The sequence below is a fragment of the Orcinus orca genome, chromosome 1 (assembly GCF_937001465.1).
Source record: "Orcinus orca chromosome 1, mOrcOrc1.1, whole genome shotgun sequence".
In the NCBI taxonomy this organism is placed as follows: domain Eukaryota; kingdom Metazoa; phylum Chordata; class Mammalia; order Artiodactyla; family Delphinidae; genus Orcinus; species Orcinus orca.
In genome coordinates this window covers 33,910,549-33,917,966 of record NC_064559.1, presented here as the reverse complement: position 1 = coordinate 33,917,966, position 7,418 = coordinate 33,910,549, and positions in this window count along the sequence as shown.

Sequence of the window (7,418 nt, the reverse complement as noted above, 5' to 3'; positions counted from 1 at the left end):
AATTACTGATAGAACATCACTGCAAAAGTAAAATCATTTAGACTGAGAAAGACAAACACTGTGTTAACTGAAAAAAAAAGTGCACAACCTAAAAGTTGAGAATTATGTTTTATTTGGCAGACTTACTGAGGACTTAAACCTGGGATACAGCCTCTCAGATAGCTCTGAGGGACTGTTCCAAGGAGAAAAGAGAGGAGCCAGTATATATAGGAGTTTTTGCTGTAAAAAAACCCCCCATGTATTCAAACATCAAAAGATTACTGCCATCTCAAGTAATGATTTTAGTACCTTTCTATGTATGGGAAGATGCAAGAGTCTGGGCTCATTGAAATTATTCTTTTGATATGCATTTTAACTATCTAGGGCCAGTATCCTGTTTTTCTCCATCCTGAATTCCCCTCAGGTTGCACCATCAGGGGCTGCTGCAGTAGCTAGCTGACGGTTTTATGGCTGCAACATCCTTTGTTTACTGAAATGGCAGGCGACATTCTTTTTCCACGGTGTGTGATATCACTTATATGTGGAATCAAAAAAATAAAAGAAACTAGTGATTATAACAAAAAAGAGACTCACAGATGTAGAGAACAAACCAGTGGGGAGAGGGAAAGGGGGAGGAGCAAGATAGGGGAAGGGGACTAAGAGGTACAAACTACTATGTATAAAATAAATAAGCTACAAGGATAAATAGTACAACACAGGGAATATAGCCAAACTTTATAATACCTATAAATGGAATATAACCTTTAAAAATTGTGAATCACTATGTTGTACACCTGAAACTTATATAATATTGGACATCAACTATACCTCAGTTAAAAAGTAAAATCATTTGAACTCAGGCTAACGACAACTTAGATATAGACTCTCTATAATCTATAATCCTCAGAACAACCCATTTTACTGACAGAGAAACTGAAGTCACTATGAGCTCTATGTTGGCAAATCCAAAGAACATCTCCATGCCCCTTCTCACTCAACCTCTCAGCATCGTTGGCCATGGACGACCACTACTTCTCGGGAACACTCTCTTCACATGGCTTCTATGACAACACACTCTCATAGTCTTCCTCCTATAGCATCAGGCAATCAGTCTCTTTTCCTGGCTCTTTTCTCCAACTTTCAAATGATGGAGCTCCAAAACTGGGACTTGCATCTCCTTCTTTCCTCTATCCTGATTCTCTCCCTAGGGGACCACTTCCCCTTCCATGGCTTTAAACACTGTCTACGGGCTTGTGACTCCCTAAACTCCAAACTTTCATCTAATTAGCTACTTCACATCTCTACTCGGCTCTCTAAAATGTATCAAACATAATATATTCAAAGCAGAGCTCTTAATTCCCCACTCTGAAACTTGTTTCTCCTCAGTCTTCCCCACCCCAGCAAATGACATACCATCTACTCATCATCTATTTGCTTAGGTCCCAAACCCAGGAGTCATCCCTGATATCCTCTAAGACTAGTATAACTGTTGAGAATATAGACTCTGCCAAAGGCAAAGGTTTCCTGAAGAACTTTGCATCGAAGGTGGAGCCTTTTCCCACAACTAAGAGATCAAGGAATTTTGGTAAAAAGAATGGTAAAAAATTTGCCCCAAATTTTGGCTGTCAACTTTCATACTAGATCAAGCAGATTTTTCAACTGTGAGGTAGCCCAGGGCCATCCAAGGCCCCATAAATTGGCATCCAGATAAGTCTTTGCCTATGAAACAAGATAATATTTGTGAAAGTGCCTACTACAGTGCTTCAGGAAGTGTGATGGTGAAGAGGGCTTGGGACTGCTCAGACATACCCCAAGACTACAGGACAGATCTACCAGCAGTTGGTTTTCTAAGCCCTCAGACCCATCCATGTATTGCCAAAGTGTCATGTGGGACAGTGAGCATCAGATGACTTATTCAGTGTTGATGGGGTCTCTGCTGATTGAATTTGATGGACTGACTGATACATGAAGAGTCTTCTCTTCCCCCATCATCCAGACCTGAACACAGGCTAACTGTGCAAAGGCATAAAACAGGCTCTCTTCCTTACATGGGCTTCTGGGAGTTGATTAAGGGTTAATTAATTAATTATTTTTGTTTGTTTTAAGAACTGCTTGGTATCCCTGGGCACACAGACAGTACAACACAGTAGGGCTTAAGATATATAAAAAAGAGCCAAACAAAAAATTTTAATTCTCTAATTAATTAAGAGGCTAAGCCTGTTGAGAATAGCATTAAAAAAAATCAACACTGGCTCAAACCCTAGTGAGGTGGCCAGCTGAATGTGTTTATGCTGACCTTTGGCTAACAGAGTGGCTGTAACTAACTGAAGATGAACTATAGCTTGTCAGCTCAGTGGTTCTCAACCTTTCTATGTAACATCTCAACCATCACATTTCAACGAATATTATCAAACCTGCTTTAATACTGGGAGAAACTGTATCTGACAGAAGATACAAGAGACTCCAGAATGAACTCTGTATAAGGCTGAATAAGCCAGAACATTTTTCTTTTTAATCAAATAACTCAAACATAAAAAATAATAAAGGTGAAGCTTCTGGTTCTTTCCAAGATGGAATAAGACCACTACATCCTCCGTCTCCTATGGATTCAACTAATAACTCTGGACACAACATGAAAAGCAACTACATGAGGATCTGGAAAGTAAAAAAAAGAAGATAAATTGTCAAGAAAAGTCAAAACTTAGAGAAATGAGCCATACAGATGTGAATTTTTTGTTTTTTAAAAAAATTTCCTCCTTTTTCTCATAGCTTTGACCGGAGGGCAGGTACCAGTTATAACACTGTGTGGTGGTGGCAGAAGAGGCTAAACTTGTAGTAGAAACCCCATCTTTCTAAAAAGAAGAAACAAGAAAAGAGGATTGAAGAGAGTATGTGTATGTGATCCTCATTTTTTTCCTCTCTTACCTTTTCTTTGAAATGGGGCCCTAGTTGTGGAAATGGGGCACAAAGCTGTACTTTGATGGTAATGTAGGCAATTAAAATTTCAGTTAAAATTCTATCTGGCCAGAGGAACTGGAAAAGGTGGCCCTGAGGGCCTGAGAGTGTGAGAGGACTCATGAGGAGGAGAGAACTGGAGAAGGGATCACTTAATTCTGTGTATGAAACTATACATGTCATGGGCTGATGTTGAACTGTGCTTGTGTGGGACAGACTGAAATCAGTACAGCAAAGGCTTTGAGAACTGAACTGAGATTGAAACTACTGCCCACAGAAGATGAAGCAGAACTAGCAATCTGACCCTAACTAGGTTGATTGTCTGCTATAATGAAAAAAAAAAATCAACATTCTTAAGAGGATTTTAACTGGACCCAGACCTTATACAGCATAATATTAAAAATGCCTAGCATATAATCTAAAATTACTTTACATAAAAATAAAAGGTAAGTGTGATCAGTTCTCAAGGGACAATTAACAAATGTCAACCACAAGATGACCCAGATGTTGGAATTATCACACAGACTTTAAAGCAGCTATGGTAACTATGCTTCATGAGCTAAAGGTAAACATACCTGAAGTGAATAGAAAGATAGAAGTTCTTGGAAGAGAAATTAAAACTGTAAAAAAGAACCAAATAGAAAACTTTTTAAATTGAAAAAATACAGCACATGAAATTTAAAAATTCATTTGATGGGCTAACAGCAGAATGGAGATTATAAAAGAGAGAATTAATGAACCTGAAAATAGATCAATAGAATGTATTCAATCTGAAGAACAAAGAGAAAAACAGGATGAAAAATGAACAGTATCTCAGGTTTCTGTGGAATAAAAAAATTTTTTTAAATTTTAACATTTATGACATTGGAGTTCCAAAGAAGAGGAAAGACAGATTGATGCAGAAATATGTTAGAAGAAATAATAGGTTAAAACTTCCCAAATTTAATGAAAGATATAAATTTGCAGATTCAAGAAGCTTGGTGAACTCCAAACAGGAAAAACTAAAACAACAACAACAACAAAAACAAAACCCAAAAACCCCCAACCGCACACATGAAGACACATCATAATTAAACTGCTAAAAAAATATATAAAGAAAATTCTTGAAAGCAGCTAGAGAAAAATGAAATATAGTGGACACAGAGATGAACAATTATTTGAATTACAGCAGATTTCTCATCAGAAATGTTACTGAGTCCAACCTTGTACTGCTTGTTGCACAACAGGCCAATAAATCAAGAGATGATGTGTTGGGGCAAAGAATAACAATTTAATTCAGTAAGCCAGCAGACAAAGAATATGGTGGACTAGTGTCCCAAAGAACCATCTTACCTGAGTTAGAATTCAGGCTTATTTTATACTAAAAGGGGAGGGGGTGAAGTTGGTTACTGCAAACTTCTTAGTGTAGGAACCCTTGTTCTTGCAGCTGTCCACCTAGGTCTGGTCAAAATGTTCCTATAAACCTCCAACAAGACAAATGTTATTCTCTGTTCTGCAACTTTTTAAAGGAAAAGTGTTATACCTTTAAAGGTCAGAGCCTTGAGAATGGACTATCCTGTATATTTCAGGCTATAGGCAACATTCTTTTGCAAAAGGTGCAAAGCCAGCATGACTAAGCACAGGCAACAGAGCACAAAGGTTAGAGCATATTGAATAGATACAATATGGAGTCAGGTTTGTTCATCTCTGTTACAGAAACTGTGGAGGCTAGAAAACAGTGGACCAAAATCTTTAAAGTACTAAAATATCTGTCAACCCAGAGTCCTACATTCAACAAAAATATTCTTCAGTAATGAAGGCTAAATAAAGACATTTTTGGGAATTCCCTGATGGTCCAGTGGACTTGGTGGTTTCACTGCCGTGGCTCAGGTTCAATCCCTGATCAGGGAACTAAGATCCTGCAAGCTGTGCAGCACAGGCAAAAAAAAAAAAAAAAAAAAAGGACATTTTCAAATGAAAGAAAACTAAGAAAATTTGTCATCAATGGACATATTCTAAAAGAACAGGAAGAAAGGAAGTTCTTCAAGCTTAAGGGAAACAATGCTAGAGGGAAACTTGGAAATTTAAGAATAAAGGAAGACCAACAGGAGTGGTAAATAGCTAGGTAAATATAAAAGTCTATTTTTCATCTCTCATGTTTCTTTAATATATATGACTGAGTGAAAGCAAAAATAATATCATTGTCTGTTGGAGTTTTCAAATGTTCCTATAATACATATGACAGCTATAATATAAAGGAGAAAGGGTAAAGAGGCCTATATGGTTAAAAGCTTCTACATATTATTTGAGACAGTAAAATATTTACTCTGAGTAAACTGTGAAAAGTTAGATATATATATACTGAATTTCCTAGAGCAACCCCTAGAATAAAAATCCAAAACAATATAGCCAAAAGGCCAATAGATAAAGTAAAATAATAAAAAATATTCAAATAATCAAAAAGAAAGCAGAGCAGTGGGGGACAAAAACAGCAAAAGAAATAGAAAGGAAAAGCAGAAAACAAATAATAAAATGGTAACTCTAGGGCTTCCCTGGTGGCGCAGTGGTTGAGAATCCGCCTGCTGATGCAGGGGACACGGGTTCGTGCCCCGGTCCGGGAAGATGCCACATGCCGCGGAGCGGCTGTGCCTGTGAGCCATGGCCTCTGAGCCTGCGCGTCCGGAGCCTGTGTTCCGCGACGGGAGAGGCCGCGGCAGTGAGAGGCCCGCGTACCGCAAAAAAAAAAAAAAAAAAAAAGGTAACTCTAAATCCAATAATATTAATAATTATATTACATGTAAATTGTCTAAATATACCAATTAAAAGGCAGAGATTATCAGACTGTATTTTAAAAAGACCACATCACGGTTGCACAACATTGTAAATTGTACTAAATATCACTGAATTGTTCACTTTAAAAGTGTTAATTTTATATTATTATATTTCATTTCAATAAGTGATTTCTTAAAATTACCACAACATACGCTACATACAAATACAGTTGACTTTTGAACAATGAGGAGGTTGATCCTTATATAACTTAGAGTGGCCCTGCGTATCCATGGATTCAACCAACCACAGACCATGTATTTCCTATTGAAAATTATCTGCATATAAGTGAACTCATGCAGTTCAAACACACATTGCTCAAGGGTCAACTGTAACCCACTTTAAAGACACAGATAGGTTAAAAGTAAAAGTATAGAAAGGGGTATAATCTGCAAACACTAATCAAAAAGAAAGCTGGCAGGAGAAAAGGAATGGCTCTCCTTTACAGATAAATGCCAGTTAATAAATGTAGAGGGAATGAAGGAAATAGAAAATTATCATTATGAGATGACTGTATTAATTGTCACTGACAAGATTCACCAATGATGCTAAAATTAATGGGAGAAAATTTGAGGAGAAATTAGGTATGTGAATAGTTTCAATGTATCTTCCCCCAGATATTTATTTATTACAAAGCAGAAAATAGTCAATTCTTAGTGGAGAAATCTTGCAGACACCACCTAAATCAAATGATCAAGTTAGACATCACCAGTAATAAGACATATTGACATCATGTACCTGAAATATAATGTACTGAGAAGGGCACATCATGCTGAAAGACGTAAAACCTCAATCTAATGATGAGAAGACATCAAACACAAATCAAGGAATATTTTACAAAATAACTGACAGGTACTGTTCATTTAAAGTGTCAAAATCATGAAAGACAAGGCAAGAATGATGAACTTCCACAGACTGGAGAAGCCTAAGAAGATATACAATTAAGTGTTCTGTGGGATCCTGGAATGGATCCTGGAACAGAACAAGGACATTGGCCAAAAGCTAATAAAAGTCAAATAAAGTGTACAGCTTAGTCAGTAATCTTGTACCAAGGTTAACTTCTCAGTTTTTATCATCATATCACAGTTATGCAAGATGTTAACATTAGGGAATGTTGGATGAAGGATATGTGGGAAATCTCTGTATTATTTTTGGAATTTTTCTGTAAGTCTAAAATTACTTCAAAATAAAAAGGGTTAAACATTTTTTAAGTGAAAGAAAGGAAAGAAAGAAAGAAGGAAGGGTAGAAGGAAGGAAGGAAGGGGGGTAGGTAGTGGCTATATTAATGTCAGATAAAGTAGACTTCAGAACAAGGAATATTACCAGCAATAAAGAGGGACATTAAATAATGACAAGAGTCAATTCAATAAGAAGACATAACAGGGGCTTCCCTGATGGTGCGGTGGTTAAGAATCCACCTGCCAATGCTGGGGACACGGGTTCGAGCCCTGCTCCAGGAAGATCCCACATGCCGCGGAGCAACTACACTTGTGCGCCACAACTACTGAGCCTGCACTCTAGAACCCTCAAGCCACAACTACTAAGCACATGCACCACAACTACTGAAGCCCTCACACCTAGAGCCTGTGCTCTGCAACAAGAGAAGCCTGCGCACCACAACGAAGAGTAGCCCCCACTCGCCGCAACTAGAGAAAGCCTGTGTGCAGTAATGAAGA